This window comes from Schistocerca serialis, chromosome 2 (assembly GCF_023864345.2).
Source record: "Schistocerca serialis cubense isolate TAMUIC-IGC-003099 chromosome 2, iqSchSeri2.2, whole genome shotgun sequence".
In the NCBI taxonomy this organism is placed as follows: domain Eukaryota; kingdom Metazoa; phylum Arthropoda; class Insecta; order Orthoptera; family Acrididae; genus Schistocerca; species Schistocerca serialis.
The window spans coordinates 177,191,919-177,210,808 of NC_064639.1; positions in this window are offsets into that span (position 1 = coordinate 177,191,919).

Here is an 18,890-nt window from a genome sequence, read left to right on the forward strand (position 1 = left end):
TTCCACATACAGAACAGTTATACTTGTGCTTTGGTTTCGTAGGTTTCATAGTTGCTGGGGACTTAATTAATTAATTGTGTTAACGAAAATTTTCATTTCATTCTTTGTTGTTGTTCTTTGCAGTCAGATAGCGTAATAATACTAGTTAGGGCCAACCGTTTACGAGACACCGTAATCGGACATACAGCCACCAAAAATAAAAATGATTTTCAAAGATATTTAATTAAGCCCCCATGCACGTGGCGACCGCTGCTTCGGATCGTCCCTTGGAATTCTTCTGATTGTAAAAATAGTAGACAGTAGTATTGTTGTAGTAATTTGTAGTTTAGTAATTGTAGTTTATATTGCATGTGTAGATTTGGTAATTGTCATTCTTCTAATGGTATTTCATAATTTAATTTTGTTGTCTTGTCTACGGGTTTGACAATTTAGTGCAATTATTTCAATTGTTCGATTAATCGTGTTTGAGGGAAACATTTCATGTAAATGGTATTGTTGGAGATAAAGAGTCATTGTGTGTAATTTTCGTACAGTGACGAATTTTTTATGTTTTGTAAATGATTACGCGGTCGATGAAAAAGGCGAAAAGATGAATAGTGAGAATGACGAAATTGTTAACATGGCGAACTCGCCAACAGAGGAAAACAGTATGATGGATAATGAAGTGGAAAACAATGTAATAAGTCGGGAAAATAGTCCGGAACCATTTCAAAATTTTTCTCAATCAGAAAATTCACAGAATCCGAGATTAACGACAGAAGATTCTGGAATAGTATCGAACACAGATAGCCTTATGGCTATGCAGAAGGAAGTTAGTTTTGCGGGAAATGTTAGGGGCGAAAAGAATTCTGAACCATTTAATATGGAGCAGCTGATGAGTGCTATTTTAAATTTGGGAGCACGTATGGAAACACGGTTAGACTCACGAATAGGAACAATGGAAACACGGATGGGAACAATGGAAACTCGGTTAGGATCTGAATTTAAAACAGAGATGGGAGCTTTACGATCTGAATTTAAAACAGAGATGGGAACTTTGGAAACACGGTTAGACTCACGAATAGGGACATGTTTCAGAAATATGAAAGATGAATTAAAGAAAGAAATCAGCGAAGAAGTACAACCAATTTTGAATGCTCACGATAATAGATTAATTGCAGTAGAAATCAGACAAAGGGAACAGGATAGAGAACAGGAAGAAAGAGATCGCGTGATAGTACAGAAATTTTCAGAGTTAAATTTACAACGTGCAAAAGATAAGTAAGAAATATTTGAGAGAATCGAGGAATCCGTACCAAATGACAGATTAAATAATCTAACACAACAATATGAATAGTTAACTACCAAATGTGTCAATACTGAAACCCGAGTCGCGACACTTACGGAAGACGTAAGTAAACAGAAAGAAAAAATAGGTGATTTAGCGGAAAGAGTTGAGGAGATATCAGATAAATTGACAAATCTTAGTTTACATGGGGACAGAGATTCGGATGATACAGCTCCATTACCATTCGCAGAAACCGAAGAGTACCAGAACATAAATACACATGTTGAAAATCAGGGAAAATTTAATGAACGCGTTAAAAGGGAAGTTGAGGCATTACGAAAGCAAGTCAAACAGATCGAAGGCGAAATTGTAGGAAAAGACAGCAAAAGAAATTTGGAATCACAGATAGCAGAGGGGTTTGAAGAAAATAATTTGTTTCATTTACGGGATGCGACAAGAGAGCGCCAGGCGCGCGAACTTGACAATAATCGTCATTGGGACTGGGACAGACGCGGTAGGTCTTTGTCGCCACGACGCGAAAACTTTGACTATAAACACTTTTTGACTGTTCGGAAATTTAAGATCTTCCGCAACTCTAAGAATGACATACATCCATGTGCATGGTTAGGTCAATTTACGTACGCACTTCCGCCAAATTTGCCACTAAGTCACAAACTGGAAATTATGTGCGGCTATTAACGTCCTCAGGGGATTCACTATTCTAAGTGAATATGTGCCGTAGCGAGCATAGGGCCCCGAGCTGTAGTGGTGCTATTTCTCTTTTAGTTTTCTGTACCGCTGCCTACTCTTTTACTATTCTTTGCATCTGTCAAACCAACTCTTCGACTATCAATCTATCTAGACAGTAGATAAACAATAACCGGATATGACTATTTTACCTAAATGTGATTTCAAAAATTACCGTTTGAACTTACTGTACCTTCAGCAGCATTCATTCCTAGCTTAAATGAAATTTTACCTGTTTATCTTCGTGACAATATTACTTCATATGTTGACGATATTCTTATTGCTAAACGTTCTTGGAGTGAGCACAACAAAATTTTGGATTCACTATTACGTATCTTTGCAAGAGTTGGCATTACAGTGAACTTAGAAAAATCTGAATTTGGTCGTTCTCAGGTGAAATTTCTCGGTCTCATTATTTCTACAGAAGGTATTCTTCCTTATCCAGAGAAACTAGATGCTATTCAGTTCGCAATGACATTCTTTTTAAACGAAAATCGGTCGACAACTCTGTTTGGTTAGTTTGTATTCCTGATGAGTGGGTTAATAAGCTGATTTGGTATACGCATTTCGGTTTTGCACACTTTGGTCCCAGAAAATGTCTTCATAAATTACGGGAAAATTGCTACCAGCTACATGTAAACATGCAGAAAATACAAGGATACCGCGCTGTGTTTTGGCGGCTGCACATACTCAAAGCAACAGTCAAGTCTGCGCGCCGCACAGGGCAGTCGTTGACCGGAAACAATTGCTTCCTACGTCACGCGCCTACAGCTGATCGAGCGCTGAGTGCGAATGCACTGACAGCCGTAAACAAATACACAGATTAATTTCTCCGATTAAATTCAGTATAAAGCTATAGTGACTTGATGAATTATGTTATTAACGTTCAGTATTTTTCAGGATACGGTTCTATAAAATATTTAAGAACATCAGGTAAATTCTGTGCGTGTCCGACGTTAAGACGACTTGCTATCGAGAAATTTTCAGGAAGAATGTAATTTCGAAGAAGAAACTAATAAACTAAAAAAGGTAACTATTAATTGAGTTCATTTTTCAGGTAACATATTTTCACTTAGGTACGTACTTTAGACGTAATTTGCTGCTCGCGATTACGTGATTCATACTTTGTGCTAATTTCACGTTCTATGAATTTACTTGTGAAGCGACGTGCTTGCGTACGTTTGCTGATTTTTGTCAATGTTTTATTAATGAACAGGGTTGTTATTTGTATATATTATGCATCGCTTGGCTGCACTGCTTTTTCACTGATGTCATATTTTCCTATTATGTGCATGCTGTGCTTATTTATTTAAATTATAATTGTAACCTGATTAATTGTGTTGATTGTGATTATGTATGTAAGTTATACTTTGTGATTTATCTGCTTGCGCCTTCGTGTTTACTTATTAAGATTACATATGAACATTTATTTGCTTATGCTGATATGATGCTAATGACCTGTTTGCTGCTATGCGTATGGATTGCATATTTATACATTTCTGTTTGTCGTCACAACTACTCTTTAATTTGGTATATAGCAATGCTGATGTACAGTGTACGAACATAGAGTTTAGGTTACACTATGGTATAGGTTACAGATTGTTCGCTTGGCAGAGCCTCGTTGTAAGAACTGTGCTGCATCCACTTTTTGACATTCTGTTCTCTACTGATATATTTACTCGCTATTGCTTGTTTTGCTTACGCTCAGTGTCTTATATTTTTAAGATAAGAAAATGAACTGCTATAATTCGACGAACGACATTAGTACAAGAAACTTCATAGAAGTCACATGAGCTGAGGTTTTATGGAAGCTGTATAAATTTATGCTAATAGGAAGGAAGCTAACGACATGACATACCATTACTAGGTTTAGACCATTAACAGTTATTACACTGCATTCTTCGTGAGCAATTGAAATAGGAAGTGACACTTGACACAAAAAAATACTCCACATGTATGCTTCTGCCATAATTCTTGAAGTGGTGTACACACTGTGAAATATTATGATCATTCACACTCCGTAATTGTACTTAATTACTGAGAGTTATTCGAACTAAGTCTGTTAGAGGTCATGTATGCATTTCTTTTGTTTATAATTCATAATGAGTAGAAGATTTGGGTTAGATGGATTACACAGAGGTTTTGTGTCGACAGTGTGTCTTCGGATTGTATGGGATGATGAGGTTTGCATTAGGATTTTATCTGTACTTGTTCGAGGAGACTGACTAGAGGAAAGAGTTGTTATGGAAGTGAAATGATATTGGCGATAAGGTTTATGTGTATCGACGTATTGAAGAGGTATTATTGAGGTATTATTGAGATTATGTGAAGTTGATGATTATTGGAGTTTTTGTGGACAAGAGGTAAGGTAAATGATATTGATGATAAGATTTATATGTATCGACGTAAGAGGTATTATTGAAGTATTGAGATTATGTGATGCTGATGATTATTGAAGTTTTGGTGGATAAGAGGTAAAGTAAGTGAGGAGCATATTTTTTTTGTTTTGTTGGTCTATATGGAACAAGGAGGATGAAGATAGCAGACTAGAACACTAAAGTAGAAGGAAGATAGTCTACACACACACTTTTTTAGATCACTAAGCAGTATATACTTTTTTTTTGGAGTGAGGAAGTATTTGCATATCTTGGCACACTGACAGTTGTTCAGCAACAGTACATTTTGATCTGGCTTGGCAAACATTGGTCTTGACATGATGACTATGACGTTGACTTAACTATTATTGACTGTTATACATTGCTGCCACTACTACTTGATACACAAGATGAACATCAAATTTTGACAGAAATGCATTTACACAGTTAACACTATTCAATTACACAGTAGTACTTAATGTGGATGAAAGATGAGTGAGTGTGTTTTGTGTGTTTTCCTTTCCTAATCCTACCCACCTATCTCCTAAATATTATTTTATTTGTTTGTAATGGCTTGCACTGACACCCATAAATATTATAGGTTTACTGATACTTGAGTGTTTGTAGTAGTTAATATGACAATTATCTGATATCATTTGTGTGTTTATTAGAATTTGTATGTTTAGTGTAAGAGCATTGTAAAAGCATTTGTATGTGTATTCAAACTATTGTTCATGCTTGAACTGTCTTATTAGTGATGGTGAATATTATGAACTGTTACCTGCACTTTTCAACATAATGGGTGCCACTTAGGAATGATTAATTTCTTCTGATGAACAGTGTGATCAGTGATAGTGAATATTATGGACTGTTACTTGTACTTTTTCTACGTGATTGGTGCCACTAGGACATGTTTAATTTGTGCTTATAAACTCTGATGAACAGTGTGATCAGTGATAGTGAATATTATGGACTGCTCTCTGGACCTGCTCATCACTGCTGGGTGCCACTGATGAACTGCTTCTACTGAAATAATGTCACTTGTTGGTGTCTGCACCTGCTCAACTTTACTGGGTGCCACTGATGAACTGATTCTACTGAAATAATGTCACTTGTTGCTGTGTGTACCTGCTCAACACTATTGGGTGCCACTGATGAACTGCTTCTACTGAAATAATGTCACCTGTTGCTGTGTGTACCTGCTCAACTTTACTGGGTGCCACTGATGAACTGCTTCTACTGAAATAATGTCACTTGTTGCTGTGTGTACCTGCTCAACACTACTGGGTGCCACTGATTAACTGTTTTTTACTGAAATAATGTGACTTGTTGCTGTGTGTACCTGCTCAACACTACTGGGTGCCACAGATGGAACTGCTTTTACTAAAATGTTGTCACTTGTTGGTGTTTGCACCTGTTGACCATTGCGAGGCTGGAATTATCAACTATTTGTTGTTGTTTTTTTTTGAATAATTAAAAGTATTTTATGTGAACATTTGTATAAACTGATTTTTTCTGTATTGTGTAAACTATTATGTAAAGCCACATGTATGAAAGAATTTGTATTGCCTACTGTATTTTATATATTAGGTTATTGAAAGGTCAGTGCAAAGCCAAAATTTTAACTAATTGTGTGATATTTAGGTATTAATATTATCTTTTATTTTTGTCTGTATTTTTGTGGACGAATTTGGTAGTATTTTCACCACCAATGCTGGCAAAAATACCATCAAATTCTGGTCCGTGGAGGAGGGTCATATGAAAGGTGGCTACACTCGCCACAGCGCCAGAGATTGCGCCAAAGAGTATTATTCAGCCGCCTCCACAGTGCTTGGGGAGAGCTCGTAGTAGTCAGTGCCTGTTAAGAACTCGTAGCAGTCAGTACTTATTAAGAACTCGTAGCAGAGAGTGTTTGTAGGCAGTGCTTGCTGAGACGTGATATTGGAGTATCTGGTTGAGATGTGATAGTAACGAGTCGGTGTGGAGAGATTGTAATGATTAGAGTGCTTTTCATCAATATAAATTAAGGTAACAAACTACCTTTCTTTTTTTTCTCATTATTTCAGTGTCCTAAATAATGCGTCATTACAGGTTCAGTCAACAAAGCATCTGGCTTGTGTTCTTGTATTAGAGTGTAATCCTGGTTTTCTTGAGCAATTATAGTATTTCTATTTTTTTATCACTTCAGTATAAATGGTATTTAAAAATTCTTGTCTTGTTGAAGAAGAACCGTGCCAGATGTGCGTTGAGTCATACTTCCACATACAGAACAGTTATACTTGTGCTTTGGTTTCGTAGGTTTCATAGTTGCTGGGGACTTAATTAATTAATTGTGTTAACGAAAATTTTCATTTCATTCTTTGTTGTTGTTCTTTGCAGTCAGATAGCGTAATAATACTAGTCAGGGCCAACCGTTTACGAAACAGCGTAATCGGACATACAGCTACTAAAGATTTAAAAATTATTTTCAAACAATTTAATTAAGCCACCATGCAATGTCTGACAAGAGACCAAAGTAAAATTTGAATATAAACTGAGAAATTTTCTCCTTTACTACTCTACTACACATTACAGTAATAGAAAAGAATTTCTATTACTGTCATGTGTAAATAGTGCTGCGTAAGAATTACTAACTCACATTAGTAAGAAGTTCAAAGTAAGATAAAAAAGAAATGTTTAGAATGAAACCATATGTAGAAATTAGTTGTCGATGTGAACGCAAAATGACTCGTATCCCGTCATTATGACCTATCTTGCAAAATGATCCATGAAACATGAAACCAGCTAATCATCTGACTAACCACAAATCAAACTGGTGTTCCTGGCGCACGCGTGAAGACAGCCTTTCAAATTTGACACGCTAGGACACCGCTTCTTCACAGATGCTGAGTGTCAAATTGCCTAGATCATTTTCATGTTACATCCGCTGGTTAAGGTTTTCCGTAAAGCCCTAAACACGTGTCACTTCTGTGTCATTTAAATATAGACTTCTCACGTTGAAAGAGCTTACATAGCCTGAACACAAAGAATTCATAATTTCTTAGCTGAAGCCAAACGTAGTTCGAGTGGATACCATAGATTCTTATTCTACTGGATGGAGTCAGATAACCTCATCATTTAGTGGTCAAATAGTTTTCGGAGACAAATCAGTCTTTAGTCTTTTTCATGTACTGCATTTATTTATTTGTTTATTTTTTTTTTTGAACACAAGACAAATAACTGTTTCTCAATGTCATCGATTTTGGGCAAACATTGGGTGCCTTTGTGAACTCATGAGCTCATTCTTTTCACGCATTTGAAGTGAAAAGAAAAGACCCGTACCTGAACGTGTACTACGTTATCATCTCATCTCCCTACACCACACGCACAGCTTCGCTACTGTAGCTAAGACTGTATGTTCTCGTTTACAATTTTCATGTTTACTGCCGTTAAAGGGAAATCTCTCGGCCTCTTAACCTATTTGTCTTCTGTAAGTACATCGCAGCGCAAGAGAAATTTAACAGTTTATCCACAATGTAATAAACATTTGTATGGAGCCCAACTGACGGGTCCAATTCTTTGTTTCTTGGTTTTGTGAAATAATCCGCCTACAGAATACAACTGCATGGACTCAACGCATGCAACAGTGGCACTCAGCAGCCTCTCATCTCCGCACGAGAAATAACGTCGAGAATAAAGGTTGAGAGGAAAGCAGATTACGGTCTCAACGCTATGGACCCCGTTTAGTGGAGGAAGTAGGTCGCACGTTGACGACGCTAAACAGATACTTAACTTTCATGCTACGTCTCTCATATGTTCCAACCCTGCTGAAACAGCAGTTTCATATCCAGAAAAAATTTCACACAATTTTGACATGCTATGTTTCGTCCTGTTCCTCTTTAGCGGTTGAGATTATTCCAAGTCGTGTCCTGGAATTGCCGATTTATTGCAGCTTACTCCTATTAGACATGAAATCGTTCTTACTGCAGTAAACAGTAATTTTGCAAGCTTATACGGGTTGATTTAGGAGGACATTAACCGTTTATAACAAATGCGTGGCCTACACGTGAGACTATTACTCAGACATTCATGTTGCTGATGTCTTACTAGTACATTAATGTCTGCCATCTCTAGTATCAATGGCGATTCTAGTGCATTTCGATAAATAATTACACTACATCTGATTCCTGACTGTCAGACTGTACTTACTCTAATTAATATTTCTGTTCTAGCCGCGAGTCACCCTTTGCTAACGTGCAGGTGATGTGTCACGCAGCTGTGAAATTAAGGAACGTTATTAAAGTTCAGGATATCATCACTCATAAAAAAAAAGAATTAACTTTCGCTTTCGATATTCCCGTAAAAAATAATTGTAAAGCACGGTCATAAATTTCTGAACTAATTCAAAGATCAGAATGTGGTCTCCTGGGTTTCCACTTGGATCCAAAAGTGCGAGACTGGTAGCACTATTGACGAACTATAATCGTTCGAGATAATGAATAACCCAGATAGTAGAACTTGGTATACCCTACTCATTGTTGACGGTCAGGTTCAAAATGTTCAAATGTGTGAGAAATCTTAAGGGACTTAACTGCTAAGGTCATCAGTCCCTAAGCCTACACGCTACTTAAACTAAATTATCCTAAGGACAAACACACACACCCATGCCCGAGGGAGGACTCGAACCTCCGCCGGGACCAGCCGCACAGCCCATGACTGCAGCGCCCCAGACCGCTCGGCTAACCCCTCGCGGCGACGGTCAGGTGATCTTAGATGAAGATACGTTCAAATCACCGTACATGCTCCAGAAGACGGAGAAATGATACAAATAACGGAGACCGAAAATTAACGGGCATTAAAGTGAATATATAGCAGCAGGAGAAAGAAAATGCGAGGCCGTGACACTGAATTCACGTAAACCGAAGAATGTGACGCTTACAGATATTTTGTAGCATCACTTAGATACTAAAACAGAAGTTTTGTAGGAATTAATAAGGAAACAGACCAAAGGAAAAGAGCATTGAATGTGTGTCGTAACAAATACGAAGACAGTTAATTATTTTTATTCAATTTTATATTCCATTACTGACAGGAAAATTTGGAACAACTTGAGTTAATCATTCCTATCAAATCAATGTCACATACGTTGTGTTCAGGTCAGTGGTTCCCAACCTTTGGGTAATTACTCACTTAGGAATAAAATGAAATTTTGGGAGGTGTGAAAACTAAATGATTCAGTTCTGTCTCAGTCACGAAACTCAATTATTTTTAAAAGATCATTACCATTATCACAATTTTGAAAGTCTATAATATTCATTATGTAAGTTATCAATAATTACATTTTCTTAATTCGTAGCATTAGTGCAGTGAAGGTTACAGATTTCTCACATAGTCCACCGACTACACACAAATGCTGTGCTTTGTCCCGTACATCGCTGATCATAAAAGTGAGACATACACGTAACAAATTCTAAATATCGCAAAACAACGTGTTCTTCAAGTTGTAGATAGTAACTGCAGTAGTCCAGATATTTCTTGATTAGTCACATCGGGACAGATAAAAGAATCAACTGACAACAAGACACAGCAGTACCTACATAAGGCTATACCCACTATTATTATTACTATTATTATTATTACTATTAGAATACTTAGACACAAAACACTGAGAGCCGTAAGTCGTCCAAATTAGTTCAGAAGTAATGGCTCCACCAATCAAGTGATTCACGAACAGTAAGTATATTGCACATATCTGAACTTGTTTGGTTTTAAATGGGATTGCAGTGCGCAGGTCAAGCAAGTGACGCAATGGAGAGAAGTAATGCTGTGGAAAATTGTTTTATAAGAAGTGTCTACCCTCACTGTGGATAGTTGACTTTCTTATCAGAGAAGGAGTGTGGATTATGCGATGCACCGTATATTTCTTCATCATTCATTAAAACACACACACACACACACACACACACACACACAGACATTCCACTGATAGTGACCGGGCCAAACATCTCACGAAATAAGAGTCAAACAAAAAAACTACAAAGAACGAAACTTGTCTAGCTTGAAGGAGGAAACTAGATGACGCCATGGTTGGACCGCTAGATGGCGCTGCCATGGGTCCAAAGGATATCAACTGCGTTTATTTAAATTGGAAACCTCATTTTCTATTACATATTCGTGTAGTACGTAAAGAAATATGAATGTTTTAGTTGAACCACAGTTTTTCGCTTCCTGACAGATGGCGCTGTAATAGCCACAAACGTACAAGTTTGTGGTATCACGTAACATTCCGCCAGTGCGGACGGTATTTGCACCGTGATACATTACCCGTGTTAAAATGGACCGTTTACCAATTGCGGAATAGGTCGATATCGTGTTGATGTATGGCTATTGTGATCAAAATGCCCAACGGGCGTGTGCTATGTACGCTGCTCGGTATCCTGGACGACATCATCCAAGTGTCCGGACCGTTCGCCGAATAGTTACGTTATTTAAGGAAACAGGAAGTGTTCAGCCACATGTGAAACGTCAACCACGAAATGCAACAAATGATGATGTCCAAGTTGGTGTTTTAGCTGCTTTCGCGGCTAATCCGCACATAAGTAGCAGACAAATTGCGCGAGGATCGGGAATCTCAAAGACGTTGGTGTTGAGAATGCTACATCAACATCGATTGCACCCGTGCCATATTTCAATGCACCAGGAATTGCATGGGTCGACTTTGAACATCGTGTACAGTTCTGCCACTGGGCACAAGACAAATTACGGTACGATGACAGATTTTTTGCACGCGTTCTATTTAGCGACGAAGCGTCATTCACCAACGTCGGTAACGTAAACCGGCATAATATGCACTCTTGGGCAACGGAAAATCCACGATGGCTGCGACAAGTGGAACATCAGTAATCTTGGCGGGTTAATGTATGGTGCGGCATTATGGGAGGAAGGATAATTGGCCCCCATTTTATCGATGGCAATCTAAACAGTGCAATGTATGCTGATTTCCTGCGTAATCTTCTACCGATGTTACTACAAGATGTTTCACTGTATGACAGAATGGCGATGTACTTCCAACATGATGGATGTCCGGCACATAGCTCGTGTGCTGTTGAAGCGGTATTGAATAGCATATTTCATGACAGCACCATACCATGGCCCGCACGTTCACCGCATCTGACGTCCCCGGATTTCTTTCTGTGGGCAAAGTTGAAGGATATTTGCTATCGTGATCCACCGACAACGCCTGACAACATGCGTCAGCGCATTGTCAATACATGTGCGAACATTACGGAAGGCGAACTATTCGCTGTTGAGAGGAATGTCGTTACACTTATTGCCAAATGCATTGAGGTTGACGGACATCATTTTGAGTATTTATTGCATTAATTTGGTATTTGCAGGTAATTACGCTGTAACAGTATGCGTTCTCAGAAATGATAAGTTCACAAAGGTGCACGTATCACATTGGAAGAACGGAAATAAAATCTTCAAACGTACCTACGTTCTGTATTTTAATTTAAAAAAACCTACCTGTTACCAACTGTTCGTCTAAAATTGTGAGCCATATGTTTATGACTCTTACAGCGCCATCTATCACAAAGCGAAGAAAGTAGTCCAACTAAAACATTCATTTTTCTTTACGTACTACATGAATATTATATATATGATTAGCCTTCCACATCTCTCATTATTTTAAAAATAAAAGTGTTCGCAGAACTCTTTCATTGTACATTTTAGTTAGGTGCTGAAATTGATGACAATGTGTCGGAAGGGGGGGGGGGGGCAACAGGTGGCAGGAGGAGGGTGTGGGCGGGGGGGAGAGGGTACTAGCTGAGGTACGTTTGCACTTAGGGGTAATGGTTAAAAGATGTTGGGAATAACTAGTTTAGATAACAAAGTCCACAACTTCTATGTGGGTAGTTTCATTATCATTTCTCCCACATTAACTGATTTTCATGTCCTGTGGAATTTTCTAAAGGTAACTAAATTTTGTAGTTAATGCCCGATGATTGGTAAGCTGTCATTTTGATGTCGTTACAGGCGTGAACATAGATAGGAATTTCACTTCAGTGGAGTAGAACTCGATCTGTCCGTAATTATTCGCAATAATCTATAGGGTCTATGTGATATCGTCCAGACATCGCCACGCTACATCGAAGTCGGCAATGTGAATCGTTACCACAGTCATCTGCGAGGCCTCACTGCAATTCACAACAGCCAATTAGACGCAATCCTGAAGACACGCCCTCCCTCTCAGTATAGGTGCCCTCGTACTGAGGTCAGTATAGCGACGAGTATGCAAGAGCCCCACCCAGTCTGTGACCTCATCTACAGCAGTCAGCATTATCTCTTAGGACAGTGACAGTTGTTACGTTTTCTGATGAAATATACTTCTGTAAATGTTCCGTTTTGTTCTATAAGAGAATACTTTGTTAACTGGTTTAGTGATGCTTTGGTACTCAGTGGTAGCTCTAAATTATCGAGCAATCCTGTTGAAAAGAGGTGCTTCAGAGTTAGGTAAATCTTTTATTCATTTATGTAATAAAGTTAACCAGTATTGCAAGAGTTATAGTTTGATGAGTATTTTCTGAGAGCAGTCAAAGAACCTACAGTTATGGCCTGACGAAGGTACTTTCATCCGACCGAAACACTCTATGTATATGAAAAGAATAATGAAATGGTGTGTCTGAAATAGGTTTGTCAACTAGTACCAAATATATACTTCAAGAGTTTGGTACTTTCATGCACATTACAGAATCTGGTCCAAAACTGAATCGTTGTTACTTTTACCTTGGAACTTATTTCTAACGTGGATTACAGGTCATTGATGCCAATTTAATGCAACTGAGTCTCACACGTTGATTTGCCATTTATCTCTCTCTAACACAGGGAGTATAAAATAGTTTGCTGCCGTTCCCATACAGCCTGTGTACGTAAAGTATGACGTAATTTGTGTGCGGCAACACCTACAACAACTTACGTAGGAGGGGAAACAGAGAAAGTTGATCATTTAGATATTTTTTATTTACCTACTCAGATAAATTTATATTACAAGATAACTGTAATTATTCTGCGAATTTTTTAGAACTAATACTAAACTGTCATATCTGAGCACGGGGCTAGATAATTGCACTGGTACAATTGGAATATATTTTCCATAAAAAAATGTGACAGTACATTAAGTAACTATAACGTAATTAATATACACTCATTACATACTATTATGTAAGGAAGTGACTATTACTAAGACAACGGAAGTAACTAACAATCGCCGGCCGAAGTGGCAGAGCGGTTATAGGCGCTACAGTCTGGAACCGCGCGACCGCTACGGTAGCTGGTTCGAATCCTGCCTCGGGCATTGAAGTGTGTGATGTCATTCTGTTAGTTAGGTTTAAGTAGTTCTAAGTTCTAGGGGACTGATGACCTCAGCAGTTAAGTCCCATAGTGCTCAGAGAATACAAGTCGCTGAGGAATGAAAGAAATAGGAAGCTAAGACGAAATGGTTGCAGGAAAAATGTGAAGACATCGAAAAAGATATGATTGTCGGAAGGACAGACTCAGCATACAGGAAAGTCAAAACAACCTTTGGTGACATTAAAAGGAACGGTGGTAACATTAAGAGTGCAACGGGAATTCCACTGTTAAATGCAGAGGAGAGAGCAGATAGGTGGAAAGAATATATTGAAAGCCTCTATGAGGGTGAAGATTTGTTCGATGTGATAGAAGAAGAAACAGGAGTCGATATAGAAGAGATAGGGGATCCAGTATTAGAATCGGAATTTAAAAGAGCTTTGGAGGACTTACGGTCAAATAAGGCAGAACGGATAGATAACATTCCATCAGAATTTCTAAAATCATTGGGGGAAGTGGCAACAAAATGACTATTAACGTTGGTGTGTAGAATATATGAGTCTGGCGATATACCATCTGACTTTCGGAAAAGCATCATCCACAAAATTCCGAAGACGGCAAGAGCTGACAAGTGCGAGAATTATCGCACAATCAGCTTAACAGCTCATCCATCGAAGCTGCTTACAAGAATAATATACAGAAGAATGGAAAAGAAAATTGAGAATGCACTAGGTGACGATCAGTTTGGCTTTAGGAAAAGTAAAGGGACGAGAGAGGCAATTCTGACGTTACGGCTAATAATGGAAGCAAGGCTAAAGAAAAATCAAGAAACTTTCATAGTATTTGTCGACCTGGAAAAAGCGTTCGACAATATAAAATGGTGCAAGCTGTTCGAGATTCTGAAAAAAGTAGGGGTAAGCTATAGGGAGAGACGGGTCATATACAATATGTACAATAACCAAGAGGGAATAATAAGAGTGGACGATCAAGAACGAAGTGCTCGTATTAAGAAGGGTGTAAGACAAGGCTGTAGCCTTTCGCCACTACTCTTCAATCTGTACATCGAGGAAGCAATGATGGAAATAAAAGAAAGGTTCAGGAGTGGAATTAAAATACAAGGTGAAAGGATATCAATGATACGATTCGCTGATGACATTGCTATCCTGAGTGAAAGTGAAGAAGAATTAAATGATCTGCTGAACGGAATGAACAATCTAATGAGTACACAGTATGGTTTGAGAGTAAATTGGAGAAAGACGAAGGTAATGAGAAGTAATAGAAATGAGAACAGCGAGAAACTTAACATCAGGACTGATGGTCACGAAGTCAATGAAGTTAAGGAATTCTGTTACCTAGGCAGTAAAATAACTAATGACGGATGGAGCAAGGAGGACATCAAAAGCAGACTCGCTATGGCAAAAAAGGCATTTCTGGCCAAGAGAAGTCTACTAATATCAAATACCGGCCTTAATTTGAGGAAGAAATTTCTGAGGATGTACGTCTGGAGTACAGCATTGTATGGTAGTGGAACATGGACTGTGGGAAAACCGGAACAGAAGAGAATCGAAGCATTTGAGATGTGGTGCTATAGACGAATGTTGAAAATTAGGTGGACTGATAAAGTAAGGAATGAGGAGGTTCTACGCAGAATCGGAGAGGAAAGGAATATGTGGAAAACACTGATAAGGAGAAGGGACAGGATGATAGGACATCTGCTAAGACATGAGCAAATGACTTCCATGGTACTAGAGGGAGCTGTGGAGGGCAAAAACTGTAGAGGAAGACAGAGATTGGAATACGTCAAGCAAATAATTGAGGAAGTAGGTTGCAAGTGCTACTCTGAGATGAAGAGGTTAGCACAGGAAAGGAATTCGTGGCGGGCCGCATCAAACCAGTCACTAGACTGATGACCAAAAAAAAAAAAGTGTTCAGAGCCATTTGAACCATTTTTAAATAACAATCGTTTTCATTAGCAAGAGTTCGAGGGATAACAACGCCGAAAGAGTCCAGGCTAAGCTGTTGGAAGTGACATATGAATGCTCCGTGATATGACACAATGCTTAAGTGGCACATGCTCTTCGCTATGACCAATGAAGTCTGAATGATAAAGAACGAAGTGCCGGATTGTCTCTCCGTGATGAACCTAGTACCGTAAGACAACACAGGGCCCTGGTGGTCGACGACTGGACTGCCACAATAGAGGTGGCAGTGGATAACTTGAAAGTTAGTCATTTCTCAGTTTTCAACGTGTTACAGGACATTCTGAACATGAAAAAGTTGACCGCTCACTGAGTTCCGTTACTGTATACACCCATTCAAACTTCCCATCGGAATGAGAGAGCAGTGGCGTTGTTACAGTTGTTCCGGGTCAATGCGTATGATTTCTTTAGCCACCTAACCATGGACAAGTGTTGGAAGTATTACTGTGATCCCCTAGACAAACGTCATCTTGAATGCGATTCTGAGTGGTTTTCAGGACTGCGGCGAAGTGTTGCAAACATACTACGATCGTAAGGGGTAGACCATCAGAGGAGCACACCATCAGAACCTCCTCACGAGATCCTGGGATTCTGTCAAGACGAAGCCAAACTGTAGATCTCTACAACCAAGATCTCCCCTATTGTAGAGAGCGATTAAATCTAGCACCTAGTTTTAGGGTCTCTCCTTGATTGTTCGATGTGATAATTAAATGTTATGATTACCCTCTATGGTGCTACCCGTAGTTTCCCTGGCGTTCAAAGGATAGCTCTGAACTAGATGTAACAGGAGCAACCTTGATGGAAAAATTTTATTGTAAGCAACCAACACACGCACTTAAGTACTTTGATTGCAGTTACAGTAAATGTAAGCTGGCGGAGATCGTACTAAAGCACAGTTACAGGGAGATTAAATCGCAGTCTGTTTGTTACAGAACAGCCATATATTTACAACTTCTTAGTGTGGTGTCCACATCTGACATATTTATTTCAATGTGAAGGTGGGGATAAAGATGTTATAATATGATTGTAATCGTATAATGTGATAAACAACTAAACACTTTATTTCAATTTTATATACTTTCTTACTCAACCATTTGAGTCTTGACAATATAAAAACATTATTTTAAAATTTTGAACCAAATTTACCTTTATTATCACAGTAATCAAATGAATACAAGAAAAAAATGGGCAAAAGTAAACAGTTAACTTTTCAAGGAGGTGTTTACATTTTGAACCACTGAGACATACAGTTTTCAACCACTTATCATTTCATGAGTCATATTTGAAACCAATTTCTTATTTTTCCTAGACATCGCTCCAATCTGGAATTTTCCATGAACCGATAATGTTAAAACGATGTATAGTCCTAAATAGCAAACAAAATGCGCCTAAAATTTAATAAATTTATATCAAACGAGCATATTGCTCCAGTGTTTTCATTTCGAAACCACTCATAAAAGTAGTAATAGAAACACAAATTTATATTTCAATATCTTTAGGTACCTGTCAATGATCTCCTCAATACGACTACTGTAGAAAAACTACAGTCACTGAGCCGGTACGGCTCGATATTTAATTTTTTTAGTTTTTGAAACCACCCACCTTCTCAGTACTCGCCGAGACGTCAACATCGAGATCGGATTGGAGTCTCTGGTCACCGCATATCTTTGGTGAGTTGCTTCCCGCGCGCCGCGAGGTGGGCAGAAGGAGGAAGAGGGGCCTTGGTGTGAGTTAGTTTAGGACTGTGCGTGAGGAGTGACGTCGGTGTCGGAGGGCAAGGCCGCTTAATCGGTGGGCTCCGCAGAAGCAGTTGGTTGGGAACGGATCGCCATGGGCTCCTAGATCCTAGTGTGGAGGGCCTCTCTTGTCCGGATGACGATCGTGTCGCCATTCAAGGGCTGGAAAGGATTTCTTGGTTCTGCCCTTGCATTCCAACGAAGAATTACGGCAAGTTTGGTTTCTAAAAAGGTGCACGTTGGTGGCACGTATATCAGACTTGTGAGTGGTGTAAGCTTTGCTTCGGTACTGCAGTCTCTAGTTACAGCGCTGCGTGGGACGAGAGCGTTGATAATGACAGTGTCATCTATTTAGCTGCTTTAAAGTAAATGACTGTCTGGGATAGCAAGTGGATCCAAGTGAAGGACCAAATCATTGCTTGTCTTATTAAGAAACCTAAGTCGGCCCCAGAGTGTTAAACTAAGTTATCTACAGTTCTAACGAGTAACTAGCACTCTGGTAGTGTCCAGGAGTGAACGTTGGAGGTGCCGTTAAGCGTTTATAGTAAGAGAAAGACTGACTGTGGAGCTTTGGAGCTTTTCAGTCGGACGCTTATGAATGGTGTTAATTTGCAGTGCACTTCTTATGGTATTTCACGGTTCTACATGTCGTGGGGAAATCGCCATTGTATTTTCATGATTTAGCTTGGGACATCGTTCTGTGGGTTGGTGTGGTCCTCCCAAGAGTTTAAAGTCCCAAGTATTTTCTTACTGCCTTTCTGAGGTTGCCTTGGAACACTTCTTGCTTTGTATTTTGTCTATCCGACCTTCCTGCTGTTTGGTGCGGTGCAGTATAGTCGAAGTGTTCAGTAGTACCGCATCTACTCCCTCGCCCCTTTTAAGATTTGCGAGCCGCATCCACATCAACGTATAATCCCCGTATGCAATTTGTATAAGTTGGTTACGCCCTGATAACGGTTTGTATATCGTAGAAAATCTTTCCCGTGCCGCAAGTGATCCTGAAGACGAGCACGGTGCCCAACAGCGGATGACCACGACGAAACCAAAAGAGATGTATTTTTTTTAAAGGATGTAATCACAGAGATTAAGAGTTGATTTATGTGTTTTTAATTTATTTTGAAAGGAAAAGATTACATAAAAAAATGGTTCAAATGGCCTTGAGCACTATGGGGCTTAACATCTGTGGTCATCAGTCCCCTAGAACTTAGAACTACTTAAACCTAACTAACCTAAGGACATCACACACATCCATGCCCTGGGCAGGATTCGAACCTGCGACCGTAGCGGTCACGCGGTTCCTGACTGAAGCGCCCAGAACCGCAAGGCCACACCGGCCGGCGAAGATTACATACCTGGTTAATAATAACATCTATGCTTAATTATCGTAATTCGTTGGGTGTAGGATGCATCATGTGCAGGGAGGTCTATGGTGTCAAGGGTTTAAAAGGAAGGAAAATAT